Here is a 19,427-nt window from a genome sequence, read left to right on the forward strand (position 1 = left end):
AGTCCGGCCTTAAAAATAAAAAGGGGGATACGTGGGGACCTAAAGGCTCCACCTTGCATAGGTCCGAAAGGAAGTTACTGGGGGCATGGCCTGGCTTGCTTTGAAAGTCTGAAGAATATTTCTGCACTGCTGAGGAGTGCATGATCAGCACATGACCATCCTTAAGATACACCCTCAGTGGGGGAGGGGGGAGCTCCAGGTGCCTTTATAAGCTTTGTAACACCTGTAATAAATGAGTCCCTGCCTGACTAGACTCCCCATTGCGTCTGAATGTCCCTGGGTAATGGGGGCAGCATGGGCTGGCAAACGGCATGCTTACTCATCCCCAATCATCACCTCCCTGGAGGTCGCTAGTTCGAGCCCCCAGCACATGCGTCCCTGCCATGACAGACTGTAATTCTCCTGGAATCGTAAGCTCAAATAAACTCTTCCTTCTATAAATCGCTTGGGTCAGTGTTTCTATCACAGCAACAGGAAAGTGACCAGAACAGTCTTAATTATATTCACAAAATTATACAGACATGAGCATTGTCTATTTTGGATATTTTCTATGTCCCAAATAGAAATGAAGTATCCATCTGCAGTCACACCTCATTTCTCTTATATTAGGGTCCCTGGCAGTGTTTAATCTACTTTCTTTTTCTATGCATGTTTGTCAATTCTGGAAGTTTGTATGTAAATGAGTCATATGTGTGGCCTTTTGCATCTAGCTTCTTTTTCTTAGCATTGCTATGGAAGCAGTGGATCATTCCTTTTCATGCCATAGTTCATAAGACAGAAGTACTGAATTTTATTTATGCATTCACAAGCTTGTAGCCCTTTGATTGCTCTACTCTGTGGTTTCTCCAGTTGACTATCGTTAAAATCACCTTTGGTAGTAATGTAATTTCAAATGAACTGATGAATATTTTCAACACTTCCAAACTATAAATATCATTATAAAATCCACCTAAAGTTTGCCCTCCCACCCCAATTTAAAAGTACAATGGGCTGCTAAATCAATAATTTGGAAACCACTACCCTAGATAAATATTCCTCCTTTTTCTTTCTTGGGGGAAATATGAAAACATAATTTTCTCAAATTTCTTTTAAATTGTTGATCCAGAAGAATTCAGAATCACACTTAGCTTTTATAAAACCTGGCATCTTAACAGCTTTGCTTCTCTAGGTTGTATTGAAGGAGAAATAATGATCAAGCAATAAAGTCATCTAAAAGACAGTAACTGCCATGTCCAGAGTATGAGCAACAAGGTGACCTCTTTTTTTTTTTTTTTAACTGCCAGACTTTTCTAAAAATGCTAGATTTCATTTCAGATATACAAGCTCTTTAATCCCATGACCCAAATCACCTACAGATTCCTGTTTCAGTTCTTGGAATTCTGAAATATACTGGTCCTGCCAATGTAGTTTCTGTCAAAGTTCTGGGTGTTGCCAGCATTCTGCCTTCTACTTAGTTTTTACAGACTCCAGTTTTCATTAAAAATTTTGTAATTATAATTTTTGAACCAATGTTTTATATTTAATTTAAGGAAAAGCTCAGTGTGATGGCGCACGCCTTTAATCCCAGCACTTGGGAGACACAGGCAGGCAGATCTCTGTGAGTTCAAGGCCAGCCTGGTCTACATGGTGAGGTGAGTTCCAGGTCAGCTGGGGCTACAGGGAGACCCTGTCTCAAAAGACTAAAAAAAAAGGAAAAGCCTCAAAGTTTCCTAGTAAGAAACACATTTGGGACACATATCTTCCAAAGATATTTTACTCATAAATTTCTATCTCTGTGGTATCTCTAAGAGACTACACAGGACTACTCTTTGGCCTAGTGAGGAGAAGAAGGTAGCGGGAAGTCCAGATCTTACAAAACTAGTATATGGGAAAAACAAGGTAGGAAAGAGGAAAGTTAGAAAACCCTCTCTGAGACTACAGTCAGCCATAGTCTAGCTACAGAGTCATCTAGAGTGTCTGAAGGTGACCTATAGATCAACTAGACACACATACATATGGGTAGAGATTGAAGATACTAAGGAGACATGTGTATGAAGTTACATGTAGAACTACATGTAACAGCAGAAAACTGCACACTATGCAAATGAGCCAAAACCCCCTGCAAAGGGAACATAAAATTTCTAACTCTCAGTCTAGTTAGACAGCTCAGTGAGTTAAGATACTTGCCTCCAAGTGTGATTACCTAAACTTAATCCCTGGGACCCATGTGGTAGAAGAAACAGACTCCTGCAAGTTGTTCATTGGCTATATGTGTTTCTCTACACATATACAAAATAAATACACAAATGTTGAAAAACAGAGTTTTCATTTCAAAGTCCCAGCCCTTTTTACAGAAGGACTGTTTTAGCTCATAAACTTTGCTTCAGGCTGGCTTCCTCTCTAGGAAGCCTAGCTTTTTCTAATAAACCCCCTCTGCTTCTGATACTACTGTGTGTATCTGCCGAATTCTTGGGGACAGAGGAACTTAGAACCCTTGTAGAAGTACCCTCCAAACCCTGATATCAGCCAATACCACCATCATTGCATATGTATTTCTTACTTTCTGAATATTTCCAAGTTTAAAAACTCATTCCAGAATAAACCAGATCTTTTAAGCCTTCATATTATGGCCTTTATGTGTATGAAAAAGTTCTAAACAGATGTTCAGAACAGGAAAGCTGCCCATTACACATTTGATACAGGGAGTCCTCTCATCCTTTGGCTCCAGCTCCAGTTCACCTTTTGAGGTTAGAGAACACACCTGTATTTTAGCACCAGCTCAGGTTTGCCATTAGAAGTCAGGAGTGTGCACATACTTAAGCCCCTACTCTTGGTCACCACTTGAGGTCTGGGAATGCTATTGACTTAGGCCCTCACCAGAGGTCATCCTATGAGGTCAGGAGGTCAGGGAGCCAGCCAAATCTGGCCACACACCCAGGATCCACCCAGCTCTTGTTCCCGCTACAGCTCTTCCTAATTTGTATAATAACCAAGAGCACAAAGAAGGCCACCTCAGTCCATCACTATTTACACGTCTTTTCTTCTTTTTTTCTGTTTCTCCATATCATATCCTATCCTATTTTTTTTTTTACTTTTCCATAACTAATATATGCATATACACAGCAATACTGGTATTCCTTTACTCCCTCAAACAATTGGTACTCAATGAATGACTATACACTGTTACTTACACTGTGTAATTTTAGGGTGGGTTTACTGGACAGCAACTGTAGTTGCAGACAGTGATCAACTTGTGCAGAGGTCTGGATACAGAGCCTGGTGCCCTAAACTGTCAAAAAGAGGAAAAAAATTGCCTCAACCCTACTACAACTTAGTATTTCTAGAACACTGCAAACACCTTCTCTAAAAGTAGAAAATCAATCTGTTAAATAATAATAATAATAATAATAACAACAAAAACTTAATTAACAAATGATTTAACCTCAGATAGGCAGGTCCCCAGGAACACAATTTGTTTCCTTCAAAATTTACCAATCCCATAGTAATGGCCCCTATGAAGAGACTTGGACAAAAATCCCAGGCACAGTTCAAAAGAATGATTATGAATATGTGCAAACATTTCAAAGAGGGCATGAATACATTTCAAGAGAACACAAACAAGGTAGAGGAACTGCACCCCCATCAAGGTCAATGACAAATGTAAAAGGCACATGTTCAGAACAGGCATGAGCTTTAGGATACCACTAAAAGGCAAAATTTACCAACCATGCACACACAAGAAAGAGAAGAACTTCATGCCAAAATAATAAGGAATATTTTCAATAAAATCACAGAAGAAAAGTTACCAAATATAGGAAAAGAGATGCCCATCCAGATACAAGAGGCTCAGAACACCAAGTAGACAGGACCAGAAAAGAAACTCCCCAAGTCACATCATAATTAAAGCACTAAATATAAAGAACCAAGAAAGTGTATTAGGGGCTTCAAGAGCCGGGCATGGTGGCACACACCTTTAATCCCAGCACTCCAGGGGCAGAGGCAGGTGGATCTCTGTGAGTTCAAGGCCAGCCTGGTCTACATAGTAGTTCTAGGTCAGCTGGGGCTACAGGGAGACCCTGTCTCAAAAAGACAAAAAAAAAGCTTCAAGAAAGAAGGGCCAACATCAGAACATCAGAATAGTTTCTGATGTCTCAATGGAAATGTTAGAAGTCAGAACGTCTTGGAAGGATCTATTTCAAATTCTGAAAGGCCACAATGAAAAAAAAAAAAAATCAGCCTAATATACCCAGCAAAACTATCTATGATAATTGAAAGAGAAAGAAAAACTTTTTCATGACTGAGGCTGAAGGAATATATGACCACCACACCAACACTGCAACACTGCAGAGGCTACTTAAAGGGACACTTTGAACTGAAGAGAAAGATAACCACACCCAAAGGCTGCAAAAAAAATAAAAATAAACAAGGCTAAAACAGGTGTTAGACAAAACAGGACTAAGAAAACAACAAAATGGCAGGAATCAATACACACCTTTCAGTAATAACTGACTATTAATAGTCTCAATTCCCATATAAAAAGACACAGAGTAGCATATTAGATTAGAAAATAGGATCCTTGTGGCTGAGGAGAGGGTTGAACATTTAAGAATGCTTAATTCTCTTTTAGAGGATACAAGTTCAGTTCCCAGAACCCACATCAGATGATTTACAATCACTTATAACTTCAGCTCTAGAGGATCTAACGCCCTCTTCTGGCCACCATAGGCCTCCACAGGCAACTTCACTCATGTGCACATACCCAAACAAATGCACAGACTCATATATGATTAAAAATAAAATAAATCTTGGGGCTACAGAGATGGCTCAGTAGTTAGGAGCACTGGCTACTCTTGTAGAAGACCTGGGTTTAGCTCCTAGCACCCATATGGTGTCTAACTACCATTCCTAACTCCAGATCCAGGGCATCTGATGACCTCTTTTGACCTCCAAGAGCACTGAGTGCAAAGATGCACTTACAGGTATGCAAACAAAACACTCATATTCATAGAATAAAAATAAATAAGTGACAAAAACAAAATAAATCTTTTAAAAAACACTTCCTTTTGCTGCCTCCAAGAAACATAGCTCATCATCAAATATAACACTATCTTAGGATGAAAGGATGGGATGAAGGTCTTCCAACCAAATGGACCCCCAAATAGGTAAACATCTCTATTCTAATATCTAATAAAAGAGACTTCAATCTAGTAAGAAGAGATAAAGAATGTCACTTTATACCGATCAGGGGAATAATCCATCAAGAAAAACTAATAAATTTAAATATATACACACCAAACGCAAGCTTGCTCTTTTTTTTTTCTTTTTTTTTTTTTTTTTTTTTTTTTTTTTTTTTTTTTTCAATACTGTTGGGCTCCATGCAGTCCCAGCTGACCTGGAACTCAATATCAGGCTGACTTCAATCTCACAGAGGTCTGCCTGCCTCTTCCTCACAAGTGCTGGAATAAAAGGCATGTGCTCCATGCCCAGCTATGGCTTACCTAATTTTTATTTATTTATTTCTGGTCTTTTTGAGACAGGGTCTCCCTGTAGCCCCAGCTGGCTTGGAACTCACTACGTAGACCACACTGTCCTTGAACTTACAGAGATCCACATGCTTTGGCCTCCCAAGTGCTGGGATTAAAGGCATGTGCCACCATGCCCAGTGGCTTACCCAAATTCATAAAACAAATATTGTTAAATATGAAGTCACAGATTAATCCCAACATAGTGAAAGGTAGTAACTTCAGTACCCACTGTCACCATTCAGATAAGCAAACAAAAATAGAGTAGCACTACGAATAAATGACACCATAGTAGAATGAGCCTAATAGACATTTCCAAACATGGGACTGGAGAGATGGCTCATCAGTTAAGAGCACTGACTGCTCTTGCAGAGGACCCAGGTTCAATTCCCAGCACCTACATGGAGGCTACGAACTGTCCTTAACTCCAGTTCCAGGGGAATCTGAAGCCCTCTTCTGACCTCCTTAGAATTGTACAACACAGGTGCACTCACATACATGCAGTCAATACACTCATACACATAAAATAAAAATAATAAATAAATAAAATGTGTATATGGAATACACATTCTTATCAGGACCCCACAGAAATTTCTCAATAATAGGTCATGTATTAGAACACAAGCAAGTCTCAACAAATAAGGAAAACGGAAAAAAATCCCTGGTGTTCTATCTAATCACAATCCAGTAAGACTTCAAATCAATAGCAAGAGAAATTACAGAAGATAAATTTTCATGAAGACTAAAAACACACTATTGAATGATGAATAGGTCACCAAAGAAATTAAAAGTAGAAATAAGGAAATGTCTGGTGTTGAATATAAATGAAGATACAATATACTCAAACCTATGGGATATAATGAACATTCCTAATAAGGATGCTTACAGCTCTAGAAAATCAGAAAGATCTCAGATGAACAATTCAATGATGGACTTTAAGAAACGGGAATCAAAACAAAAGCAAGCAAAACTCAATACCAGAAGACAGGGAGAAATAACTAAGATTAGAGCAGAAATTAGTGAAATAGAAACAAAAATGAATACAAAGAATCAGTGAAACAAATAGTTGGTTCTTTGCAAAGATAAGTAAGATTGACAAATCCTTAGCCAGACTAACCAAAACAAAAAGAGATAAGACTTAATTGAATAAAACTAGAGACGAAAAGGGAGATATTGCAAAGAATATCACTGAAATATGTGAAATCAATAAAATATATCTTAAAATGTGTATCCTACTAAACTAGAAAAACTAAAAGAGATGGATTAATTTCTAGAAGTATATGACCTACCAAATTTAACCTAAAATGAAATAATTTAAACAGACCTATAGCAAGCAAATAGATAGTAATTTTAAATCCCTAGATTAAAAAAAGCCCAGGTCCAGATGGATTCAGGGCAGAATTCTCCCAGACCTTCAAAGAAGAACTAGCACCAATATTTCTCAAATTTTCTATAAAAGAGAAAAGGAAGGAAAGCTTCTGAATTCTTTTTATGAAACCAATATTATCCTGATTCTAAAATAAAATACATACACATATAAAAAAAAAGAAAAAGGAAATTACAAACCAATCTCCTTGATGAACATAAATACATAAATTCTCAATAATTTGAGGATGATAGGACCACCCTGTTCAAACTCCAAAAGGGGGAGTCCTGGCATTGGACTTTTTATTTGCTAGCCTATGGTATCTGATAGGACCATGGAACCCCTGTTATAGAGTAACTACATTTAAACTCTTTTTATATTGTATATGTATATATTTTAAAAAGCTTCTAGCCAGGCATGGTTGAGCACACCTTTAATCCCAGCACTCGGGAGGTAGAGGCAGGTGAATCTCTGTGAGTTCAAGGCCAGCCTCGTCTACATAGTGAGTTCCAGGACAGCTGGGGCTACAGGGAGACCCTGTCTCAAAAAGACCAAAGGAAAAAAGAAAAAAGCTTCTATAATAATGGGTTTTCAAATGACTATTTCAAACGACCTTTAGTTAATTATTCATCCCCTCACTTCATCCTCTGCCCTGTCCCTCCCACTCTCACCCCATTTAAGTCTTCATATACGATTATTCCCTTTTCCTCTTTTATATCACTGCATTCTCATAACTCTCAAATCCTAGATCTGATAAACACTTTTAACAAAATGATAGGCTATAGAATTAACCTACAAAAATCAGTATACTTCCTCCACATCAATGACCAACATAATGAGAAAGAAATCAGGGGAATAATCTCATTCACAACTGCTTCAATAAAATAAAATAAAATACCTTTGAATAAACCTAAGAAGTTGAAAAAGACCATTAAAATGAAAAATTATAAAAATGAAAAAAGAAACTGAAGACGATACCAGAAGATGGAAAGTCCTCACAAGCTCATGGATTGGTAGAATTAATATGTTTTTAAATAACCATCTTATCAAAAGCAATCTACAAATTCAATTCAATCCTAATCAAAATGCTAACTAAAATTTTCACATAGAGAAAAATCTTAAAATTCATATGGAAGAAAAAAAGATTTTGGATACTCAAAGCAATCTGAGCCTTGAGAAGACTCCCAGAGGCATCACAATACTTGATTTCAAGTTATTCTACAGAGTCATAAAGCAAAAAATATAAGCAATAAAAACAGCACAGAACTGGCACAGAAATAAGAGAACCAAGGACTCACAGGATCCATGCAACTCTGACCACCTGATTTTTTTAAATAAAGAAGTCAAAAATACACATTAGAGATAAGACAGCCTTTTCAACAAATGGGGCTAGGAAAAGTAGATATAAATGTGTAGAAGAATGAAACTTGATCCTTATAACTCACCCAACACAAAAAATGAATTCCAAATGGATCAAAGTCCTCAGTGTTAAACCTGAAACTCTGAAATTACTACAGGATACAGTAGAAACACACTAAAAGGGCCTGGGAGATTGTTTCATATTTAAGAGCACTTGCTGCTCTTCCAGAGGACTGGAGCTTGGTTCCCAACAGCCACACCCCATCCCGTGACTCATAACAGTCTGTAACTCCAGCTTCAGAAGATCCAACACTCTCTTCTGGCCTCCTCAGGCAGTTGTACAAAATAGTAGTCACACAGACACATATACACATAAATAAAAATAAGAATAAATCCTAGGGGCTGGAGTGATAGCTCAGTGGTTAAGAGCACTGGCCACTCTTGCAGAAGGCCCAGGTTCAAATCCCAGCACCCACATGGTAGCAAACACCTGTCCATAACTTCAGTTCCAGGTTATCCAGTGCCCTCTTCTGTCCTCTTTGGGCACTGAACAACACAGTTATACTCACATACATGCAAGTATAACACATAAAATAAAAAAATACATAAATTATATATATATATACTCTATGAATAGGAGTCCAGACTCTCAGGAAATAAAGTCAGCAATCAATAAGTGGGATGTCATGAAACTAAAAAGCTTTGTACAGAAAAGAAACAATCAAAAAAGTGAAGAGAAAACACACAGAATAGGAAAAAAATCTTCACCAGTGACACATCTGACAGAGGTTTAACATCCAGAAAATATAAAGAACTCAAAAAGCAAAGAACCAAGAAAGCAAATGGCTCAAATAAAAGATGGGCTAAAGATCTAAACAAAGAGTTCTCAAAAGAAGAAATAAATATGGGTAAGATCTTTAAAGGTAATTTTTAAAGATTTTTTATTTTTTTAAATATTCTATTTATTATTTTTATTTTATGTGTATGAGTGTTAGAAGCCTGCATGTAAGTAAGTGCACCAATGTAATGTAATGCCATGGAGGACAGAAGAGGCTGTCAGATCCCCTGGAACTAGAGTTACAGACAGTTGTTAGCTTCCATGTGGGTACTGGGATTCTAACACAGATCTTCTGCATGAACAGTCAGTGTTCTTAACAGCTGAGCCATCTCTCCAGCCCCAATTTTTAAAAATTATTTATTTAACAACCACATGATTAGAAGAAGCATTTCATTACAGCATTAACATATTCAATACAATTTCCAGAGCAAAGATGCATCTCTGTCAAACTTGGCTGTAAATTTTTAGGTTCACAGTTGAATTAATACAGTTATATAATATTGAACTCAGTATAAACCCTATAACACATAAAACTGAGTGAGGTTTTAACCTTTAAAAGTGATCTCCATTTCATTTTAAAATACACTGTTTGATGAAGCAAAACTCATTCTTAACACTACTAACACTTAGATGTTTGCACATGCATCTCTAATCTCTATGTATTTGATTATTATGAATCACAGTTGGTTACTTTCTGAGATCCACCTGAGCATGGATATAAAGTCATCAGGTAGATTTCAGTGGTAATGTTTTTAACCTCTACTAATTAACATGAAAAATATTTTCATGTTTCTTCCTCAAATATAATTCATTTTTAATTTATTGACTTCTGTGTATATATTTCATACAGAACATCCCAAACAATCTTACTCATCTATAGTCCCACATCCCAGGCACCCTCCCATAGTGTCCCCCAACCCCCACTGGAGCCCATATACTCTGTCATCCCTGTTATTGTCCACTGTGTTGTTGGCACCCCCAGGGATTCTCCAGTACTTGTCCATCCGCTGAATCTAGCCAGCCTATCTAGAGTTCCTTGTTTTAGGAAGATCAGCTCTTCCTCATCTAGCAGCAATCAGTTGCCAATATTCCTTTAGATAAGATTGGGGTCTGCTGTTCATTTTCCCAGTTCTAGGCTGGGTTACTGTCTGGGAGTCTCTTGGGCCACCCTGGCCAACAACTCAAAGGAAGGTATCTCCTGTCTGCCATTGTTTCTTGTTATGTAGCCTTTACCTGTACACATGGACTCTTAAAGAATTATATTGATCCCTTTAATCTTTGGTCATCCTTTTGGGAGTTTAAGGCCATACAGTTGGGCCAGATAAACCAATTTATTTAACTCTTAAGGTCATTTGAGGATCTTTTCCTCAGGGGTTACATGGGCTTGGAAGGAGCCCCTGTCTCCTTTCTTTTACCAGTTCCATATATGTGAAGATAAGTCAAAGGTCCTGCTCAACCATAGATGGTTTAACTTGGAAGCATGGAGGAAATATTTCCTCTTGTTGACCTTCCTCTTTGTAGACTGGACACTGGTTCAAGTCCATCTGGTAGGGTCTCCATGACCTCCTTAATCAAGAGGACAGGTGACTTACCACAGTTACAGGACATTTTGAAAGATGCTCATAGTCCCCTGGAACTTAGTTGACCTAGGAGGGCAAGGAGCAAAAACTGTCCTTTATGTCCCTCTGACTAAATTAGTGTAGGCCTCAAATTATGGCTGTTACACATTAAAGAAGGTTAGTTACACCGGGATGGTACTTTTAATTACCATGTGCTATATACATAAAGCTTAGGCAAAGACTAAACATTCTCAGATAAACCTTGCCTAGACATATATTGTATTCCTTGAGATAGTTGTAAGTATAAGTTGACAGTAGGTTGTTCAATTAATATGCGTCCCTCTGTTTTTTTTTTGTTTTTGTTTTTGTTTTTATAACTAGCTTGGCATAATCTATCTCTTGCATTGTCTGACCCTTCCACCATGGTTTCCCCATTTAAAGTGCCCCTCCCCATTTTTCCCATTTCTCCCTCAATAATACCCTTCTCCTATGGTCCCACCTCTCTTGAGCCCATTTTTTTCCCTTTATTCCCAAGATTCCTTATATAACCCTTCCTCCCCCCTCCCCCTAAATAACCCCATTTTAATCCATACCTCCCCATTAATGCCTGTTTCCTACTGTTCTTCTGTTTCAGATTCTTTCTTTTCCTTTACCTCCCTGGTTCAGTTTCATTATCCTGGTTCCTGTAGTTATGTCTGGATACATACTCACTTATAAGGATTTGGTGCTGGGATCCACATATGAGGGAGAACACACATCATTTGTTTTTCCGAGCCTGTGTTACTTCACTTAGTATAACAGTTTATAGTTCCATCCATTTACCTGAAAATGTTACTGAAGGACATTTGGAGGCACAAATTAGACTCTGTAGGCCTTGTTATATATTATATATATTATATACATATATAATAGAGTACATTATATTGGATAGTGTGCAATAATAGGAGGTGTGGATACGGAGGGGATCTAAATATCATCTAATTATATTGTATGAAAATTGCAAATATTCAATATGCATTGTAAAAAATTACTATTAAAAAAAAGTTTGAGCCAGGCATGTTAGCGTATGCTTTGAATCCCAGCACTCAGGAGGCAGAGGCAGGCAGAGCTCCATGATGCGGAGGCCAGTCTGGTCTACATAACAAGTTCTAGGCCATCCGGGGCTACAGGGAGATCCTGTCTCAAAAAAAAATTTTTTTTTTAATAAAGGTATCCTCCATGGATGAATAATGTTCCTCCCTGAAGCCATGCATTATTAAAGAAAATCCCAGTGCCAGGAGTGGAGCACATGTTGTTGGCCAGGGAGGCCCTAGAGCACCCCCAACAATGTAACCTATTACTACCTTCCCATAAGGACCATATTCAACAATAAGCATATATATGGTACCAGCTTTCCCTCCTTTACTGAGAATTAGAAGTGGAAACCTCTTCCACTGCCATGCAGTGGAACAGAAACTTCCTCCAGACAGTGGATCTTAATTTTCTCAAAGGTCACCCAATTATTCCTGATTGATTTCCCTGGTGGCACATTAATTTAGAAATGTTTCCTCATTAATGCCAATTTCTTACAAATGTTGGGGAGACCAGCATGTACTACCATGTACTAAATCATCTATTTAAAATGTTCATTCAGAAAAGAAATAAATCTGTGCTGCAGATCTTCTGGACACAATTTTGTATTATATATAAATTCTCTAAAGGAAAAGATTTGTTATATTCAGATGTGCTCCTGAAAGAGCATAGAGTCAAATGCTTTGGAGTTCAAATCTGACTTGTCTTCTATAAACCAAAGGACTACATGGAAGTTGTTAGTCATCTTAGAGACCCGGGTTCCTCTTCTGCAACAGTAGACTCAACCTTTTTGGTAACTAGTTATCAAAATGTAGGTAAACTTCCTGATAAAGTAGAAAGTCTTTGCATATTGCTATTTTATTAAAGTTGTGATTACTGTCATCACATAGAAATCCCCTTAAGATGACAAGTCTCAGAAGAAATTCACTGCACTCTAGAATAGGGTAACTGGCAGAAAACGTCTTTAAGAGCAAGTACATGGTAATTGAAGGAAAAAAGATGACTTCACAGCCCAAATATAGGTTGGTCAATACAATACCCACTCATTGTTCTGCTGTTTCTATTGGTAAAATGATAATGGTGTTTGGTTTGGTTTTCTCCCCAGGAAGAATGAGCACATCCTGTGACCAGGAACCATATTTTACTTTCATTGTAAAAGATCTATCCTGAAAAATTACTTTTGCTGAAACTACAAAATTTTAATATCTTCCTTGGTACTCCAGCCTCTAGCCTGGCATATGCCTAAGGTATACCACGTTATTAATTAGAATTGTTTCCCTCAAATATCATTTTTCTGCTTGCCCTGCACAGATATGCACTAAGGCTCACAGAGTCCTGCAATATCCAACACTATCCTTCCCCTCTCCCTCACTCAGCATGGACTTTACATCACAACTACATATTATACTAATAAAGACAGTTTAGGAGTGGATTCACACCTAAGCAAGAGCTTATTAGTAGAGTACTTGTTTGCTTAGCAAGCCAGGCTCTGGGTTTGAATTCTAGTAAAGAAAGAACTAAAGGAAGAGAGAGGAGTGGAAGCAGGAAGCAAGAGGAAGAGGGAAGGAGTACAGAAAGTGGGGTATTAACTCTTGCTTAAATTTCAGTGTGTTTTTAATACTATCCTCCAAATTATTAACTATCGTCATCCCATTGCCATGGAACACTAGGACTGCTATCGAATTATTTTTGTATATTTCAATAAAAGTTTTTAATATTTTATTATTTTTATGTGTATGAGTGTGTTGCCTTCATGTATGTAAATATATCCATGTCGTACAATAGCCATGGAGGTCAGCAGAGGGTGTTGGAGTCCCTGGAAGGGGAGCTACAGATGGCTGTTAGCTGCCATATGGGTGCTGGGAATTGAACCCAGGTCCTTTGCAAGAGCTACCTCCCATTGGGTTGCTGGGAATTGAACCCAGTTCCTTTGCAAGAGCAGCCAATGTTCTTAACTGCCAAGCCACCTCTCCAGCCCCAATTTTTTATTTATTTATTTATTTATTTATTTATTTATTTATTTATTTATTTATTATTTGTTATTTGTGTGTGGGGGGTGCACTTGTATGTATGGGTGCTCATGCCCTTGCACGTGTGGAGTACAGAACAGAGAGTCAGATCCCTGAGTTACAGGAATTTCCAGGATGCCTGGCTTGCATGGGTGCTGGAATCTGAACTCCAATCCTCATGATTGTACAGTAATTACTCTTAACTACTAAGTTGCATCTCCAGCCCTATTTTTGTATATTTCTAAATAATTAGCACAAAGGAATTTAAATTTCTTCAATACTAAGAAATGACAAATATTTGAGATAATGGATATGCTCCTTACTCTGGTTTGTCACTGCAGGTTATATGCATGTATCAAAATGTACTGTATCTCAAAAGTAAGAACTGTGCCAATCAAAAAAGAAAAAATAAATTGCAAGGTCAAAAACTGAAAAAAACAACTCTTTTTAAGACATTAGTTTTTAAAAGTAATCATAAGCAGAAATAAATAAATAAAACCAAGAACAAATAAAAATCAACTTCTTATTAACTCTTCTCAAAACTTTCTCAACACTTCCTTAGACTAGTTCAAAATGTTCATAGACTAGCACATTTGTCCTGGTGGGAAGTTAAAAGCCCTCCCACGTATTTTCTTTCTCCTTAGGAAAATTAAGCTTGACAAGATCTAGAGAATCACAGAGACAGATCTCTGTGGATGTCTGCTTGGAATTTCGAGATTAGAGAAACTGAGGTGGGAAGACACACCCTGAATGTGGGTGAGGAATCAGAGTGAATAAAAAGGAAAAAGTGAGCTGAGCACTAGCATTCATCTCTCTGACTTCCGGACTGTGGGTGTGGTGTGACCAGCCGCCTCAAGCTCCTGCTGCTGTGTTTTTCATACCATGGCAGACTCTGTCCTCAATCTGTGAACCAAAATAAGCACTTCTGAGTTGCCTTTGCTGAATATTTTGTCAAGCAACCAGAAAAGTTGTGTGTGTGTGTGTGTGTGTGAGAGAGAGAGAGAGAGAGAGAGAGAGAGAGAGAGACAGAGAGACAGAGAGACAGAGAGACAGAGAGACAGAGAGAGAGACAGAGACAGAGAATGAACCACAAGGCCAGTTAATAGCTTTTGCAAGAACACATTTCTGGGTCACTGTCTCCAGTCTCCTGAGTCCAACCCAATGAAACATCCTGCTATGACTTTTGGACTGTGTTTACTTGGTAACTAAAGCAGTTGATGACTGGAGCTAATGTATGCTCACATTTGCCACAGGTACCAAAGGTATTCTTTCAAAATACCTTTTCTATTTTCCTTCCTTCCTTCCTTCTTTCCTTCCTTCCTTCCTTCCTTCCTTCTTTCGTCCTTCCTTCCTTCCTTCCTCCTTCCTTTTCTTTTCTCTTTCTTTCTTTCTTTCTTTCTTTCTCTGTGTATATATGTATGTATATCAGTACAGGCATGTGCATGCCATAGCACACATGTGGAGGTCAGAGAACAACTTTCTGGAGTCACTTCTTACTTTCTGCCTTGTTGGGGGCGGGCTCTCTCTTGGGTTTGTTTTTGTTCTGTTTTGGCTTTTTCCTGCCACTGTGCTGCATACTCCAGGCTAGCTACCTGTCAAATTTCTGGGCAATTCTGTCTCCTGTTTCTACCTTCTCTCTGTAGAAGTTCTGGGATTACAGTTGTGCTCTAACTGCACCCAGCTTTTTCTATCAATTTCCAGGAATCAAAATCAGCTCACCAGGCTTGAGCTGTGCTTTTACCCACTAAGCCATCTTCCAGGCCACCCTTTCTTTGTCCTCCAATAAAAACCCCAACCCTTCTTTCTTCCTTGGATATACCATAACCTATACCAGCCGATGCCTATGTCCTAGACTGCAATGCTGTTTATTCCCAAATGAAAGTTCATTTCCTGAGGATTTATCTCTATATTTTTGTTCCACTTTGACAGGGTTATCTAGCAAGTAACTGATTAACCAACTTTTCTACATATAAATTCAATAATAACAAAAAAAGTGTATTTATAAAATATTAAGAACTGGTGTAAAGCTGCACATTTATTATCTCATTTAACTCACACACCTATGTTATCCATGATTTAGAAATGCAGAGGTTAGTTCAAATTCTTCCTATTTTACTCAGGACCTCAGAATTTACAAGACAAAACCTTTAGCTGAGAACTCAAATCTCTTGGAAAGGACCAAAAGTAAAAAAGACAGAAGAAAGAGAATTTTTTCATAACACAAAATTTAATACCTTTCCTAAATGAATGCAAAGCTGAAAAATAGAATCAATGTATTATAATGCAGAACAGTTGAAAATATCTCTCAGAGTCTCAGATAACCACACAAGATGAAATAGACATATTTTCCCCTTAGAAAACAAAAAGAAAGATAGAAAATGAGTAAGATATACAGATTAGTTGACTAGAATGATTCTGTAGTTTTGTAAGTAAAATATATTTCGTGTGTTAGGTCACATTCATATAAAAACCAACAGCAAAATATTCAGATGGCAGGAAGTATTTGAATGCTGTAGCAGAGCAGACCTCAGTTGCAAAGTCCCATTCTAAGAAGAATATTACAACAACATCAAATTCCAGGGATCTAAAGGAGTTTGAGAATTATGAACTGCCATAATATTATGGGAGAGAAAAAAAGAGTTGAGAAAATGTGAGAAGCTTGGCTTTGTAAAAAGAGAGGTTATGTCTTTAGAGGCACGGTACTGTCTTCACATATCTGAAGAGCCGCCAGGCAAAAGGAGGAATGGAAGAGAAGCATTCATCATTATGTCAGGGAAGAGATATGGAGTGGAAGTTCCAGAGAACATTCTGGTTCAGTTTAGAGGACATATTCTAATAATTAGATCCACCTTAGAATTTAGTCACTCTGTTAAGATGTGTGTGAGGTATATGAGTGAGTGTGTGTGTGTGTGTGTGTGTGTGTGTGTGTACATTTTTTAACACAGAATGTCACTATGTAATCCAGGCTGGCCTCAAACTTTTGATCCTCCTGCCTCAGTCTCCCAAGCTCTAGAATTACAAGTGTGCACTACCACATCCAGCTTTGTGTATGTGTGTGTGTGTGTGTGTGTGTTTTCAATTTACATATAACCCCCAAATAAACCTTTAAAGTCTTTATGGTTCTTACATATTTTAAATTTTACTTCATATTTATCTCTATAAAGCAGAGGGCATCAAATAAATGATTTTACTGTATAACTTGTGTAATGCCCTGCCTGTGACTCTTTTATTGAATATCATACATATTAATGCCTATTTGATGCAGACTTCTTAGACTAGTAGATAAAATGCTTATATAATATCCTAAAGAACGAGACTATCCACCCACAGGAATATGCCACAGGATTAGAATTAGGAGTGGTAAGGAGGATTTTAACTCTACAAATGAACAAAAGGAAATGACAATGAAAACAAACTCATTAAAAACCCATATGCTATACGAAAATGCAAGTTTGTCTAAGAGGCTGAAGAAAATCTGACTTCCAAATTCCAGCATATTTAAAGAATGGATTTAGTGTTTCAGAAATGTTTCAAACTTTAGCCAGGAAAACTTTGCTTATTCTTACTTTATTAATAGCTATTTGTGTCATGAAGCCCAAAAGAACTGTTGCAAAGACATATTTTTACACAATTTTCCTGAAAAATCAAATATAATAAAAGAAGAATATGAATTTTCTAATATGTTATTTGTCCACAGTACTTATTCATGCTGATAAGAACAATAAGATTTGTTTTGTCAATATTATCTTAAAATAAAGAAATAATGAAAATAAGCTAGCTTAATCATTTATTTTAGCCAAAGACTCTTCTGTTCCTGGGAATATCCTTGTCTTCAGCAATGCAAATCAAAACAACGCAGTTCCGAGATGTCAGATACCAGCAAGTTTTTCCAGACAAACCCCAATTAAATCGAATACATTCTTACATTCTCACTTCCAAATTAAAATTCACTACATAATATGCTCTTTCCCAGTGATCTGCTTTATGCTTCGTTTGGCTAGTTTGATATCCTTTTGGTTGATCTGTATATTATATGAGCCAATTTATGAAGGTCAACACTAATTTCCACACATACGATAAGGCAATGCAAAATTCACAAGTCCTAACAAAGCAGCTCATATCACAAAATCTTGATTATGTGGTATTGAAGACATTCTCCAGGGCATTTTAATATGTTTAGAGACTAGCTTGCTACCCTCAGTGCCTATTAGCAATGTGCTCAAGTCCCTGTATGTTATTACGCCAACACACAAATTGTAGGATAATTGTTGGCACTGTGCTTTGGTTTTTCAACCATGATGTTGATATTTATCTGTCTTGGTTAAGGCTGCCATGGGAACTGATAGCTTGTTTTTAAAAGGATAGGATAAAGGACATCAGGAAAAAGGAGGAATAAGAACGGAAAGCACATGCACTACGTGATAATTTGTTAATATCACAGAGAAATCCATTTGACACTGCAGTTTTAAATAAATATTTCATATTCATTGTTAATATTTTGGAGGTCTGAGGAATTTGGGGACAGACTACAGACACTGAGGGGAGCACATTCTTGAGAATGCTGAAGTATCACACTTTTAACGCCACCTATGAAATATATAGCGTCAATGTGAAAGTTTTCCTGAAAATAAATGTAACCAAGCAGGACTCATTTCTTGTTTACAGTGAACACGAAAGGTTGAGAGTCATGTTGGGCAACGTCACATGGAAGCAAAAACACAAATCTATAATGAAAAGGTGGCTCTCCTTAGCTTCAGGAAGGCAGGGAGGGTATGACAGTAGAGGGACTTTAGAAAGAAAAACAATGTGAGGTGGTTTTTTTTTTTTTTACATCAATTCAAATAAATGGAAATATTCTTTGAGACAAATGATGAAATCTAATATGATTACTGTTGTACTAGACTGGGGCATCATCACTGTTAACTCCATTAGTTATAACACTGGCATTGTGGTCAAGAGAGAAATTCTTTTTCTCCCAAGGGATGTCCACTAAAGAACAAAAAAGAAGTAATGTGGAACCTAGAGTTTTCTTAAAATGCCTCAGAAATAACTAGAAACAGAACAGATAAAAGAATAAGAAAAGTCCTTCTGGAGTTCAGGGATAGTTACAGAGGAGGTTATTGTAATATTATTCCTGTTTGAATATGTGCTTGAATTGTTTATAGTAAAGTTATTTGTATGGTATGGTTCATCAAATGGCTTAAGTAATGATGTTGTTAATGAACAGCTCTGTTGCTAGACTAGAAAGCCAATGTCTGTCTTTTCCTCTGTCTTTGAGCTAAGGGTCATGTTCTTGGATGGTTTTCACAACCCTAGGAATCCCAGATAGTTCATTCTCAATTCATTTCTCTTGGAGAGAATCCACCTACGTCATCATATTTTCCAAAATAGCCATGCCCCCAAAACTCTGGATTGGCAGTTTACTGAGAAAAGCTTGCATCTCCGGCTAGCAGCCTCATTTCTTAATATTTTTAGAAAATAACCAGAAATGAGAGTAGATGCACTGTGAACTCTAAGCAGAATTACGTGTTTGTTCTTGTTTGCTAGGAATAGGTGTACTTTATGCTTGTTACCCTGATTTGGATATTAAATTATATACTCATCCTGGATCCATATCTGGAGTATGAATAGGTATTTAAGAATAATGAGTTATCACTGCTAATGTTTTTCTGTGTTTGTTTTATTGTAGTTGATCAACGTGACTATAACTGTTTATGTCATTAA

At 37.4% G+C, this 19,427-nt stretch overlaps 1 protein-coding gene across 1 annotated transcript in view; it reads right to left on the reverse strand.

Moving 5' to 3' along the window:
* Positions 1–19,427, reverse strand: part of Macrod2 (mono-ADP ribosylhydrolase 2) — a 2,130,377-nt gene that overhangs the window by 1,878,316 nt on the left and 232,634 nt on the right. The gene's annotated exons all lie outside the window — the stretch shown is intronic.

This window comes from Nannospalax galili, unplaced genomic scaffold (genome assembly GCF_000622305.1).
Source record: "Nannospalax galili isolate Female #2095 unplaced genomic scaffold, S.galili_v1.0 scaffold1118, whole genome shotgun sequence".
NCBI classification, from domain to species: Eukaryota; Metazoa; Chordata; class Mammalia; order Rodentia; family Spalacidae; genus Nannospalax; species Nannospalax galili.